General features: G+C 42.3%; 1 non-coding gene and 1 pseudogene across 1 annotated transcript; one reads left to right on the top strand and one right to left on the bottom strand.

Annotated features, from left to right (window-relative positions):
- Positions 1-712: 712 nt before the first annotated feature.
- Positions 713-806, top strand: LOC120963690 (small nucleolar RNA Z101). The gene has a single exon (XR_005755439.1). It is a non-coding gene; the product is annotated as a small nucleolar RNA Z101 (small nucleolar RNA).
- A 3,623-nt stretch (positions 807-4,429) lies between these two features.
- Positions 4,430-9,734, bottom strand: LOC109772800 (protein ACCELERATED CELL DEATH 6-like; annotated as a pseudogene).
- Positions 9,735-15,368: the final 5,634 nt, after the last annotated feature.

The raw sequence follows: 15,368 nt of genomic DNA, 5'->3' as shown, positions 1-15,368 counted from the left end.
TTTTTACACATTTCATTTCGAAATCCAGGATTGTGATGTGTTAAACTGTTGTTTTGATTTGATGCGTGTGTTGTGCTTCATATGCACGGCAGTGCCACTCTAGTGCCATCGAGATTGACGATGAAGATGTTGCCCTCAAAAGTATCAAGGTGTCAGAAATAAAATTTTAAACCAGACCAGAAATATTTGATCTTTGAAATCTACACACAACGAAATCATCTTAGTAATGGGCCTCAACTATAACGAATTATTTGTTGGGCTGATAGGTGTGGAAACCACTAGGACTTGCCCCTGTTGGTTCTTTCTAAGTCTGTAGGTTTTCCTCGGTCGGTCTTATTGCTGTATCATAGTAAGATCATTGTCGATCCAGATGAGTGGGCACAAAGATTTGTGGGTAATTTGTGTTAGGGTCGACTTTATGATATCACACTCTCTTCACCTCGGAGATCTGATGCACCCTTGATAATACTCTTGCATCACGTTCTTTCTTTCTTTCTTTCTGTTTTTCTCTTCCTATTTTTGATTCCTTAGAAGAGGTCGCAGGTATTTTGTTGATTGACTGTATGATGCCCAATGAATCATGTATTAGCTTTTTCCTGATCATATTCCCTACTGAGTTATGTTATTTCATTTCAGACAAGAACCTCTGATTATTTGTTTTCCTTGTTTAATTTGACGTTTCATAACTTTTTTTGTGTGTAAAGGTGTTGTGCAAATGCAGACGAGGCACCACGAGTTTATGGGTAATTTGCATCTGAGGCATTTCTTTGCCATGACTCTTTTTCACCTTGGATCCGATGCATGCCTGCCATAGATGTCTTCTACGTTCGTAGTACCTCTTCCTTTTTCTTTCAAAAATGTTTTGTTTTGGGTTTCCATGTGCTGGAGGTGAGTCCCTATTGGTTTGATTGGCTGATATGGTGGCCTAAATACTAAACCAAACCTGATCATCCTCTCTTGGCTAGACTCATGACGTCGTTATTTCCCTTGCTCTGGTTTTGGTACATTTATTCAATCTGACAGGAGGCTTGCTGACTGGATAATTAGCCACCTTGTTGTTGATATTCTCAGCATGTTGGATAAAACTCAAAGCAATGTAAAGTACATTCGTAGAGAACAAAATGTTGTCGCTAACTATTTTACCTAGGAAGTTGGCCAGTTTGACATAAACCAAAGAGAAAAATAGATTTGTTCTTGTTCCATTTTGCTCGAACAAAGTAATTTACAATTTATAATGATATGGAACTCCTAGGTCAGCCTATGGAACTAAGTGATTTAACAATTTATTTGTCTAAAATGAAAGATTGGCCACTTCCTAGATACCTACCATGGTTCCCTGCCTGAATCCCTGAATTTCACATGGATTGGACTTGAGCAATTTTAATTTAGTCCCTGATTTTCACATTGATTGGATATGATTAAGCGCAGCTCCCAAGCAGATTGTGTTAGTATCTTCGTAAGTTTTCTCTTGTTCAACTCAAAGCTGTCCTTCTGGCTTGCTATTAGACACCCATAGCACATTAATGCCAGTAAGTCATAGCGTGACTTTCACTTGCCATCTTTAAAGTGCACGCTAGGTAACTGTGTTGACCTCGGTGCATCAACAAATCCAGCCATTAAACCAAAGTGCCAACAAAAGGATTTTTGGATTGCTGGATGTAAGAGCACTTTTAGTTTTAATTTAATCTAGAAACAAATCATGCGCAAGAAGAACAGACTGCAAATAAAACTAGACGAGTCCATGTCAGATTTAGACAAGTCTATCAAACCAGAAAACAAAGAACACCAACCATACTCTGCAACTTGCGTACCAGTATAGATAAAAAGTCGACTGATCCTACAGAGCAGAAGTAGTAGACAATGAAGTCGTAGATGTAGGCGGAATGGTTGTTGGCGCAGCCCAGACAGGACGACACAACAGTTGTTGCAGTCTATGATGAGCAGCACCGCTAGAATAGTGGGGAACTCAAGCCGTAATGGAAGAGATAGAGCAGTCATGTAAAGTACTTTCCAAAAACCTTAGTCACCCTCTTCCAGTGCAGGAGCTTAGAGGACGGCGGTTTCGGAGACCTGCTTTCTCGCTCATTGGTGCACACTGGCGACCGGGATGGGGCAGACTACATCGACAACATAGCAGGAGAAGGAGGCAAAACACTATAACTCATAATAAGGTATGTTTAGGGGTGGCGGCCCGTATGTATTTTTATTTATGGAGGAAGAACCGCTACGGTTTAGGCGTCCATGACATTCCATATTAAAAACATATTGGACATGCTACAAAAATAAACTGCACCTGCACAAGGCTTGGGGTTGGATTTTGGCGGACCATTCATGCACGACTACGCCCACGTCATGCCTGGGGCGGAGAGGTGAGTGGGTGCATGCGTTCTTCCTTCTCCCTCTTTACCACATACTAGTATGAGAGATCAGACCATCCGACTTTTTAAGTTGGCCTCCCTCCACCTCCACTAGCAATGTGGTACTAAATTGTTGCACTCCTACAATGCATGAATGGGAGCTCCTATACGGCGCTTTATGCGCCGGAACCGATAACTGGTGCCGACTACCACACCTTGTGGGCTGGCCCAGGAACACTCACGGGATTTCTAGCGCGAAAAACCTCCAAAAAAATTGCTCCGACGAAGATTCAAGCTCACACCGATTAATTATAGACCACAGTGCGTAACCACTCGAGCTACTATGAGCTAGTGAATGATAGCAGCGCAAAAAAATGAAAACATAACCCTGCTATTTCTTGCACACACATTTCAGGAAAAAAACGTGATTTTTTGGAATTTTTTTGAACAAAATTAAAAGAAAATATGAATTAGTAAAAGGTTCATGTATTAAAAAATCACAAAATAGAAAAAAGTTCATCGATTTTTACAGAAATTTCATCATTTTTTGAAAAATTTCATTGATTTAGAAAAAAGTTCATCAATTGTTCATCAAATTGAAAAATGGTTCATCAATTTTCAAAAAAAGTTCATCGATTTTCCAAAATAGTTCATGGATTTTCAAAAAAAGTTCTTAGATTTTATGAAAATTGTCATTGATTTAAAAACAAAGTTCATTGAAAAATGAAAAAAGTTCAAAAGAAATATAAAAAGTTCATCGATTTTAAAAAAGTCATCAATTTGAAAAATCAAGTTCATAAACAAGTTTATCAGATTGAAAAATAAGTTCACAACATTGAATTTTTTTTCATCGATTTGAAAAACAAAGAAGAAGAAAGAAAGAAAAAAGGAAAGAAAACGTAGAAGTAATAAAAGGATGAGAAAGATGGACAATATAAGACGAGGTTGTGTGGCTGTGTGGTTAGTGCGTTGCGCCTCAAAACAGGAAGTCACCGGATCGACTTATCCCGCTCGCATTTTTTTGCATTTTTTGAAACAGAAGAAACAAAACTACAGATAAATGGGACAGCCCAGTTAGCGCGGTTGCAGGCGCTGGTTAGGAAAATTGCCTTTAACCGGCGCTAACCGGCCCTGCAAGCGCCAAATAGGGTCTGCCTGCATGAATGGCTCTTTGAGATCTTTTGCAATCATTAGGAATTTAAAGGGCCAAGCCGAATAATTCCAACAGTGTTTGCAAAATCTATCATAAGAAGTTTTTGGAAACAGAAGAAAAAAGAACTACAGATAAATGGGCCAGCCCAGTTAGCGCGACTGCAGGCACTGGTTAGGAAAAATGCCTTTAACCGGCGCTGCAAGCGCCGAATAGGGTTTGCATGCATGAGTGGCTATTTGAGATTTTTGGCAATTATTATGAATTTAAATGGGCCAAGCCGAATAATTCCAACAGCGTTTGCAAATCTATCATAAAAAAATGCACTTCAGTTTATTCAGATCATTCTTTAGATTTCTCTGCTCGAGCAGCTCTATTTCTGGATTCACATATGATCTGATGCATGCAAGTGTGTAAATTAAGAAATAGGTTCATATGGGATTTTTTTGTAAGTGGGATAAAATTGAAGTGACTACATTTTTGTTCTCTTTTATTTTTTGGGGACTATTGGGTTGAAGAATCAACTTAACATTTGGCTCGAACCGTAGAAACCCATTTTGGAAAATCCACACACAAATCTCCCGATAAAGCTGTGCTTTGTGAGACTCGGCCTACGTTCTTTTAGCTAGAGAGATGAAAATATTTAGTTTTTCTTTCGTAACTACAATCCAAACAAGGATGATTTAGCATAGAAAGTTCTATGAATGGATAACAGAGTACATCCTGCCATACACACGCATTTGCTTCTGGGCAGAGTAGTCTTTCTTTTTCTGCATGGATATCAACCAAATAAGTAATAGGTATTATGTTTAAAAAATATTCACATGGTTACAATTACAACAGTTGTCACACAGAAACTTTAAAACAAATTGGCAAGAAACATGTCCATTTCATAATATCACTCTGATGCCTTTTGCTTAAATCACAGGTGTCGCCATGCATGTTTCTTGCCAGACTATGATTACTATGAGTGGCCAACAAGTAAATAAAATTAATTTAGAGATACTAGATCTTAGTACTGGCAGAATTCCTATTCTAAAACATAACACTAATAAAAGTATAGAAAGTTTCTCAACTAGTGTGGCAGAATAGAGGATTGTTGTTGAAACAATCACCACAATAACCGCAATAAAAGTTATAGCAGCAACTGGTGTAATCATGACATATAGAGCAATTATGAAAGCCACGACCAAGGATCCTAATGCATTCAAAGCCAAAAATATGGATAAATTATACTGTGTGTAGCGCATCAGCAACTCAACTGTAGGTGTTCCAGCAAATGAAAGACTTATGATGGCTACTGTTGAGCACAAAAATGCTAAAGCATTTGCCATCAAGAAGCCTTGAAACTGTTTTGTGCGAGCAAGAGCCGGTGTTCCTTCATCAGCTTTGTAACCCCCAGGCAAGGCAAAAGTAGCACCAAATGCCATCGTTATAACAAGCACTATGCCAAAGCTAAGAAATTGGGTTGAATCTGATACTACTTTAGATCCTTTTTCCTCATTCGCTGCTTGTAATTTGGGATTATGTTCTTCTTCCACATCGTCATCCCGGCGACAAATATCACAAGTAGCATTGGCTGACATTAGTGCTTCTTGTATTAGAATTCGTGAATTCTACAAACAGGATAAAGCATTATTACTTTTCCTATTTTTTGCTCAAAGTCTATGAAATATGTTAGAACAAAGAGGAGGAAATATTACCAGAAAACAATATAGCCCTGTTGGAATTGAGCTAATTGAAACTTCCCGCGGAGTATGCTGCTTGTTGTTTAGTAAATTTAAATCTATGTGTTTGTTCACAAACAAACAAGCAAAAGTCCACAAATTCCCGGTCTCCACAGCTAGGTGTAGAGCAGAGTTGCCTTCATTGTCTTGTGTGTTCAAAATTGACGTGAACATAGGTGTCTGGCAGACGTACCAAACTATATCAAATCTCTTCTTCTTGACGGCAATATGAAGAAAAGTTCTTCCATCAGCATCGCGCAAACTGGCACAACCGGGATACCTTGTGACTAAAATAATGATGGCTGAAAGTCTATTTGACGATGCAGCGATATGTATGGGGAATGACCCTTTTTTATCTGGTTCATATGCTGAAAGTGCATCTGCTTCTAATAGTTGCCTGGTGAGCTCCAACGGAGGTTCTTCTATATTCAGAAGTGTTGTAATATCTTTTCCTTTTATAACTGGCACAGCATATATGGGAAGCATTCCATGTGGGTGACGTTCCAAAACTGATAGCGCAAAATGTAGAGGAGTGTTTCCATATTGATCTCTTTGTTTAGTAAGCTGCGTGTTCCATCCTATTAATAGTTCCACCATATCTGCAAGTTAGCCATGTTTGTGTTAAATAATACTATTGAGAAAATACAAAAACAGCAACAACATAGCCTTTTGTCCCAACATAGTGGAGAAAATGAAAGTACAAAACTACAACCGTTCAATGGATATGTATGGTAAGAGAGATTTCCATTATTGTGCAGTAGTTGGTGAAATTGATTTCTACTATTAATATGGATAACCTTTGTATTTGGTGAAACATGGTTGGATATTTAACGGCCAGATCATCCGTAGCCAAGGATGGATCTGGGACAGATGTAAATTTATCATAAATACTAGATCGGATTCAGAGAATTTGATATTAATTAGATACAAACTCAGGAGTCAGGACCATATATTGGGTGAAACTTCCCATCGTATATTGGCTGTATAAAACTAATACATTTTAGCTTGGAAATGTATAGCAAAAATCTCACAAAATATATGAAGAAATAAGGGACAATTAAAATTTAAGCATTTGAACTAACCAAAGTATTTTTTTTGTCCTTTTAAATACAGAAAATCATAAAAATTCAAGGATCCACCAAGTCGAATTTCTTGTTCTTTTTTATTTTCTATATCAAATACTGGGATAGGGGTGTTTGTATGCCTGTACCTTTTTGATATGCTTATGTATGGATTATATGTGCTATATCATTGTTATGTAATAATATATGAATGGTAGAACTTATGTACACTCATGTCCAATCTAGCTAATATATAATGCTAATAATATATGATGTTCAAACATAAACCATGTACTCTTGCACAACCAATATTCTTGCTATTAATCTATTATGTACGAACATATGTTATGTACTCATTTACAATATTCATTTTTATGTTTGTTGAAATGTGAATTTGTTTTTGTATATGATTCCATCCAAGGAGAAAGTCTTAATTTACTAGATGGGGAACTTATAATGCATCCCTTCTTATAATTCACCCTGTGTACTCCCTATATTATGGCATATCTTTTCTCGAATGCAATAGCTGCGTATTTTGTATTAAGCTGAAAGATATTTTCTGTATGGTTACAGCCGATATAAGGCATATTTTGTTTAGGCATGTAGATTAGGAATGATATGAATCTAAGAGAGAGAAGCTCAAATTACAATCCTATCAATATTTACATTATTGGGGAATGCATTCGAGAAAATGGTTAGTGAGAGTAATAATTATTAATGTAGGTGATAACTTCATGGTTAACATTCTCAAACTGAGATATCCGAAATCAGCACAGAGTCACCCACAATTCGCTCATGTCATTGACCCATATCACGACACAAATCCACGAAATCAGCACCAGTACTGCATCGGTGACACCCCTTGCTTGCATTCCATGACGAGACCAAACCCTAACGGGAACCCTCGGCCTCCAACCTTGCCGCACGCCTCGGATTGCAGCAAAATCTCCTAACTCAACTGCCACTCGAGACGTTAGATTGGCAGGCGGGCAGAGGAGGGAAGCAAGATGGAGCGGGAGTGAGGCGTCCAGCACGGACCTTGACGATGCGGTGGGGATAGGAGCCGAAGAGTTGCTGGGTATAGGGGTGAAAACGGGATGGGAAAATTCTGTCCCGTTCTGGCGCCATTATCATTTTTATCCCGTTTCTTTTCGTATTTACGTCTCCTGTTTTTTACAGTACGAGAATTTAGCTTTCCGCCCAACAATTTACATGGGCTGAAGCCGATCATCATAATGCGTGGCTTGTCCGCATATTTTTTTTTTGAGAATCGTCTATATTTATAAAATGTGTTGGCTTCAACGCACACTAGGTACACGAGGTGGTACTAACCCCCAGACCTTCTGATTGAGCAGTCACGTTAGAGTTGGAGTTATGGGCCGTTTGTTACCTCTTTTCATTTTGTTGCTAATGCTGACGTGGAATATCGCCCAGCAGCCACAGGTTCTCGACCAGCAGCATAGCTTTGGGCATTTCTTTTTTGCTTTTGCAATCTTTTTTTATATACTTGAAGTTTATGACATGTGGTGGGCTATGGTCCGACGAGGCGACAATGAGCATCACACGTCATGACACCGAGTCATCACATAATGAATGTATTAGCGAATCGTTTGAGCAATTTTTGATATCTAATTTATTTGCACCTACCACTCAATTTGTTTCGTAAAAAAATGTTGTACCAGGCGCCAGTCGTGCCATTTATTCATTTGTGAATCAAAGACCATAAACCCTAAAAATTACGCTTAAAACTACATTTCCTTAGTTTGCGACTACTGCTGTGACCGGTGGCCGTGCTCCAGCCATGGTGAATATCATGTTGACGCCCATTGTATATGGAATCAAAATGCGAAGTCCACACACAAAAAAAGAAGATGGATGGATCGAAAATCATACACCTGTGATCGGCGCAGCAGAGGTTTCTAACGACCCGGCTGTCTCAGGGCCATTCAGTTGCAGCAGTAACGGCCCAGAATGCGACCCATTCCGGCCAGATCGGCCGGGCCAGGTTTGAAGTCAGGCCGAGAATGGCCGTTCGGTTTAGCCTGGGCTGGAAGGAAACCTGGCCCATTTCGATCATCCTATTGCCCCTGACCAGCCCGGAACAAAACTTACAAGGCAAAGGCGAGCAAGAGTGCAAGACTATGGTTAATGGGAGCTCCCAACCGGCGCCTTCTGCACCAGTTAGGAGAACGGGTGCTCACGTACCTCCCGTCATGGGCCGGCTCCGACGACGGATCAAGCTTCGACGACGACCCTCCGATGGCCGACGCCTACACCAAAGGCCAAAGAAGCACCGCTGACCCTAAGGGGAAAGGGGCGGCAAGGAAATGGTGATTTCCTCCGCCCTTTCTCCATTTAATTAAATTCTTAATCGTTTGTTTAGTGTATTGTCCGAGTGAAACTGCATCTTTTGGCTGTCCATCAATATTTTATGCTAGAATTACGCTCGAATTAATTAGATTTGGTGCTAGTTCGTTGATCTACTTTAGTTTATTTTCATACGTGCACGTGTTGCATGGATATGAGGAGTCGGATTTAAGATACACGGGTGGCGGACGCACCAAAATGAGGAGTGCCTGCGGACGCGCAAACGCATCCGCGTGTGTTTGAGGGGCCGGATTTGATGTCTTCGACTATAGATGCTCTAACATCTCACACTCAATTATAATTAGATCAAGAGCAAATATGTCACGTGCAATTTAGATCCATACGAGCACTCTGTTATAGTGTGTATGTATGTGTAACAAGCCGCGCAATTTCATATCATGTAGGAGTACGTACCTTTATTCCGAAGAACCGCAGCATGCAAAGCATTTTGTCCCCCAGGTCCAGAATAGGACAGCTGGTTGTCTCTCTCGTACAGCTTCTGCGCCATGCCGTACCGGCACAGCGAGACGGCGAGGAACAGCGGCGAGGCGGCGCTGACAAGATGGTGACGGGCCAGGCACGGGTCCGCCGTCATCAGCACGTCCACCGCGCTGGCGTGGTCTCCGCGGATCGCCTCGTGCAACGCCGTCTCCCCGACCCCGTTCTGCGTCCTCAGGATCGTCTCCACCCTGCTCGTCCCGTCCGCTCTGGCCAGCTCGATGAGGAGGGAGAGCATCTGGGAGTTGCCCGCCCTGGCGGCGCGGTGCAGCGGCGTGCTTCCCCCCGTGTTGCGTGCGCCCAGGAGGTGCCCGGCCTTGCCGTAGATCACCTTGGCGCTCTCCAGGTACCTGTCGCCGTCCCCGGAGGCTGCTACTGCGTGGAGCGCAGAGTCGCCGTCCGGGGTGACGCCTTGCAGGATTGCGGAGCTCACTGTAGAGTGGTGGTCGATGTTGACGACGATGCCGGCGGCGGTGGCGGTGGCTGGAGATGCAACTTGATCTTCCCCGCCAAGAAGGCGCCTCAGGTGCTTGTGATCGCCGTTGTTTACCGCCATGAGAAGCTCGGGATTCATGGCGGTGTATGTATGTACGTAGCTGCGTTTTCAACGGCAGCCAGGCTGCTTATATACACGGACCACCGAAAGCATGTGTGTGTGCACGAGTATTTCGTATCTTGGGTTGCTCCAACTTGAAGTAAGGAATTATTGTAATATATTGATGGTGCAGATAATTTACTGCAGTATCGTCACTGTGATCTTTTGTTTTTTTAGGGTTTTCTTTGGGGTTGCATCGAAGACAAGCAATACTACCTTATTTGCATCACGCAACACGCAAGGAATGGGCAGTTGGAATAATTATGCCGCCGAAAGCATGTGTGCACGAGTTGACTCCTTATTGGTGCATAGAATTTACTGCAGTATCACATTACTATTTTGGGTTGCATATGCAATAGTATACCTTTTATTTGCATCAGGCAACACGCAAGGAACGGGCCATAGCCGTTTCCTATAGGATCTGTCTTTTGAGTCAGGTGATTGGGATTTTTTTCCCGGCAAGGGTGTCTAGGATGGGTTTTGCTAGACGTACGTAGCTTTACATAAGTATACGGGCTGATTCCTGAACTACAGGCGCGTCTTAGTTGGACGAAGGGTGAGGGCGGGCCCCACACGTGTGAAAATCGGGGCGAAGAGAATTTGTGGAAGGGTTTGTAGCAGACCCGTAAAAGACTGTATGTGTAGCATTTTTGGTCTAGGATATGGCAATCTGCAGATATCTGTCTCGGTCACTTTTACTGAACAATCGATCAGAGTCCGACATCCATAATCCAAAAGTACTGTGCTAGCTTTTGTGTTGTGGTGCGCAATCCGCTTGGCGGGGAGGAGGTGTTGTTGGGCAGCAGCCTGGGATTGCAAAATTTCGTGTTTTGACCCTTTTCCGAAAGTTAATCGAGATTTGACTCCAGTTTGCAAATATTTCGAGATCTGACCCTTTTGCTACCGCTGGCGGTAGCCTGTACAACCCTACCGTCAAGGTGCCCGACGGTAGGCGCGAGCGTACACTATGCTTCATACTTAGGAAAAAATTGCGGTAGGGCTGCCAGGGACCTTGGCGGTAGGCTGTTATAACCTACCGCCATGGACCCTAGTGATAAGAAAGGGTCAGATCCCGAAATTTTTGCAAGGCAGGGTCAGATCCCTAGCGATAAGGATTGTCTGCCCCAAGTGGCGAGGAGGAGGTGCCCGTGATTATAGAAAAAAAGGGTATGATTTGGTCGAACGTGTAACACTCGTCCTTGCACATATTCGTGATATAGGCTTACAAAAATGCTTGGAGGGCAAGGAATTCAGTTTCCATTTGAATGAGACATATCTCTACAAGGCTTTCTAGAACTATCCTATTACAAGTCGTGGTTACTTCTAACATCCCCCCTCAAACTAAACTGTTTCTAGACAAAATTCTCCAACCGTGGACCAGTGTGTGGTTTAGTAAAACCATCTGTTGCTTGATATCCAGAAGAAACAAATCTGGTATCAAGCAATTTATGAGCTTCACTTACAAAATGATAGTCTATATGCTTTGTCCCGCCATGGAAAACTGGATTGGCTGACAAATAAGTTGCTCTAATATTGTCACCCACCACAATCTTGCACTTTGAGGAACTTTAACTTGCAGCTCCTTCAAAAGAGATTGAATCCACGTGATTTCAGCAGTTGCATTTGACATCTAGAAACCAGCTGACCAGCAAGGAATTCGATTTGCATATCTTTAATCCAAACTATCCAAACTTGAGAGTATGCTTTACATACTACAAAATCCTTTTAAGAGCCAACCCGTGCAATGTAGTAGGAGCATGCAAGTTTTGACACACTTTGTTAACCAGAAAAAATAAATGCGATCTAGTAAGCATCAAATATTGTAATGCTCCCACTATACTTCAGTATTGTATTGCATATTCTGCTCCCACAGTGTACCACCTTGTGCCAAAAGTCGATAAAGGAGTATTCACCGGTTTACAAGGTAAGATATTAACCTTCTTCAATAAATCAGAAGCACACTTCCACTACTGGAATTTACCAGTTTCCCTAGGGGTACTCATAGCCTTTATATATCCAGATCAGTTCCAGAATATATGTTCTTGCTGGCGGCGGGACGTCAGGGATGGGTGGATGGCGCATGGTGCATTTAGGCGGGTTAGGTAGCAGGTGCGACCCGAGTGGTGCTTAGGAAAGGACAATGGATGCCGGTTGTTAAGTAGGGCTGCATGGGGTGGAGGACTTAGCTTAGCCAAGAAGGAAGCAGATGGGAAGGGGAAACCAGAATAAGGAGGGGATAAGATCAAGAGGACCGTTTAGTAAGGAATTATTTCTACACGCATAGGCTTAGGTGTTCTGAAGATTTCGTCCTACATGTCAAGTATGGCTCTGATACCACGCATAGATACAATACAACTAGATGCAACACATATTAGAGTTTGGAGATTACCCGTTTATTATAAAATTTAATTTAGGTTTGCTTTAATTTTGTTGCAAATAAACAAAAATTACTTAACTAGGGTATGGTTATTAACCCATGCACTGCTCCAGATCCATGGCTTTTCTGGATTTGTACCTCTACCAGACAAGACTCAAGGACCAGATGTAGCAATACGGCATTTTAAAACTTCCTAAAACATGAGAAACTTGCAAAATAGCCGAAAGCAAACTAATGTCAACGAATCAAGTGAAACAACATGCCTCACTAGTAGAAAAAGGATCAAATGTCAAGCACATTAGTGCCGGTTTGATTTTGAGCCGGCACTAATGTGTGCATTAGTGCCGGTTCCAACGGCTAGCCGGCCGCTCTCATTAGTACCGGTTCGTGCCACGGACCGGTACTAAAGTGAGTGGTGGCAGGATGTTGTCAGTCCGGGGCCCCTCCAGCACCTTTAGTACCGGTTCGTGGCATGAACCGGTGCTAAATGTCGTCGTACATAAACCCTTCGTCCACCCGAGCTCGCTCTGTTCTTCCCCTTTCCCCTCTCCTCTCTGTTCTTCCCCTCTTCCTCTCGAGCTCATCACACATTTTGCCCAAAATTTGTCAAGATTTGAAGGCCCCCATCCATTCAAATGATCACAAAGGTTAGCAACTTTGTCCTTTCATCTCTCATTGCTAGATTAGCTCTTGCAATGCTTTGTATAGTGATTAATTTATGAGTTTAGTAATTTGGGAGGAAATATATGTGCTAGTATTTGATTTATATGAAATTTGAGGTCAAAAATAACACTTAGTTTGCATATGTAGGTGTGGTTTACTTAGTGCCTTCTAAATCTCCGTCGTAACCACCGTCGATCGCCCGCACCGTCCCGTCGCCGGCACCACCTTGTGGCGAGCCTCTTGTTCATGAATGTTTTACATTACCAAATTGATGTTTGTGTGATTTGGATATATAGTTACTCGTATAATTATCTTACCCGTACGTTGTTTGTTATACATAGTGCCATGGTTTTGATATCCGTCCACGTCGGCTCTCGTCCTTGTTATGATTCGGATGTGGTATATTCTCTTTTAAAACTAGTTGTTGCACTTCGTGTTTATGACAAATTATTATGCCCATCAAGTTGACATAGATATTTTTATCTAGGAGGTTTGTGAACCGGAAATTCCAACCGACCCTATTGTCGAGAGGTTAAATTTAGTTGAAAGAGAAAACGAGTATTTGAAAGAAAAATTGAAAAGAATTGAGGGGGAGAAGATGGAATTGGAGTTGCATGTTGCCGATGTCGTCGATGATCACAAGATCAAGATGGAGAAAATGCGCTTGAAGATTAGAAAGATTACAAAATATGCCATTGATAGTGAGGCTTGCTATCATTATGTTGTTGGATCAATTGTTACCTTAGTTGCGATCTTGATCGCATTTGTTGTTGCATTTAAATGCTTTAGTTAGAGAGTTATTTGTTTGTTGCATTTAAGTGTTGTATGAACTTTATGTATGAACTATATGTATGAACTATATGTATGAACTTGTATTAATTTGGTCTTTTCGGTGTTGTGTAATGAAGATGAGCTGACAATGGATGTACGATGGCCGATGCTCTCCCGAGTTCATTAATGGCGTGCAAACTTTTCTGCTTGCGGCTGAGGCAAACAAGCGGGCGGATGGTTTTATGCCTTGTCCATGTGCTGTCTGTAAGAATGATCACAATTACTCTACGTCAAGAACCATTCACGTCCACCTGTTTAAGTCCGGTTTCATGCCCCACTATAATGTTTGGACCAAGCATGGAGAAAGAGGGGTTATGATGGAAGACAATGAAGAAGAAGAGGACGACGAGAGCTATCCTGGCCATGGGTTCCCTGAATACGACGATACAACAATGGGGGAAGAAGCTGAGCCGGCAATGCGGGAAGAAGCTGAAGAAGAGGCATCAGATGAGCCCGCTGATGATCTAGGTCGGGCCATTGCCGATGCAAAGAGAAACTGCGCAAGTGATTTGGAGAAAAAGAAGTTGCAGCGCATGTTAGAGGATCACAAGAAATTGTTGTACCCGAATTACGAAGCTGACAAGAAAAAGTTGGGCACCACACTGGAATTGCTGAAATGGAAGGCAGAGAATGGTGTATCTGACAAGGGATTTGGAAAGTTGCTGGTAATGATAAAGAATATGCTTCCAAAGGACAACGAATTGCCCGAGAGTACGTACGAAGCAAAGAAGGCTGTCTGCCCTCTAGGGTTAGAGGTGCAGAAGATACATGCATGCCCTAATGACTGCATCCTCTACCGCGGTGAGTACGAGGATTTGAACGCTTGCCCGGTATGTGGTGCATTGCGCTATAAGATCAGCCGCGATGACCCTGGTGATGTCGAGGGCGAGCGCCCCAGGAAGAAGATTCCTGCCAAGGTGATGTGATATGCTCCTATAATACCACGCTTGAAACGTTTGTTCCAAAACAAAGAGCATGCCAAGGCGATGCGATGGCACAGAGAAGACCGTAAGAAAGACGGAAATTTGAGAGTACCCGCTGACGGGTCGTAGTGGAGAAAAATCGAGATAAAGTACGGGAAGGAGTTTGCAGATGATGCAAGGAACGTATGGTTTGGTCTAAGCGCAGATGGCATTAATCCTTTTGGGGAGCAGAGCAGCAACCATAGCACCTGGCCTGTGACTCTATGTTTGTATAACCTTCCTCCTTGGTTGTGCATGAAGCGGAAGTTCATTATGATGCCAGTGCTCATCCAAGGCCCTAAGAAACCCGACAACGACATTGATGTATACCTAAGGCCATTAGTTGAAGAACTCTTACAGCTGTGGAATGGAACAGGTGTACGTGCATGGGATGAGCACATGGGGGAAGAATTTGACCTAAAGGCGGTGCTATTCGTGACCATCAATGATTGGCCTGCTCTCAGTAACCTTTCAGGACAGACAAACAAGGGATACTGCGCATGCACGCACTGTTTGGATGATACCGACAGTATATATTTGAATAATTGTAAGAAGAATGTGTACCTGGGACATCGTCGATTTCTTCCGAGCAGGCATCCCGTAAGAAAGAAAGGCAAGCATTTCAAAGGCGAGGCGGATCACCGGACGAAGCCTCGCCATCGTACTGGTGCTGATGTACATGATATGGTCAAGGATTTGAAGGTAGTCTTTGGAAAGGGTCCTGGCGGACAACCTGTTCCGAATGACGCTGACGGACGCGCACCCATGTGGAAGAAGAAA

This window comes from Aegilops tauschii, chromosome 4 (assembly GCF_002575655.3).
Source record: "Aegilops tauschii subsp. strangulata cultivar AL8/78 chromosome 4, Aet v6.0, whole genome shotgun sequence".
In the NCBI taxonomy this organism is placed as follows: domain Eukaryota; kingdom Viridiplantae; phylum Streptophyta; class Magnoliopsida; order Poales; family Poaceae; genus Aegilops; species Aegilops tauschii.
Note: the sequence above shows the minus strand (reverse complement) of the source record. Positions and strands in the feature narration are given on the sequence as shown.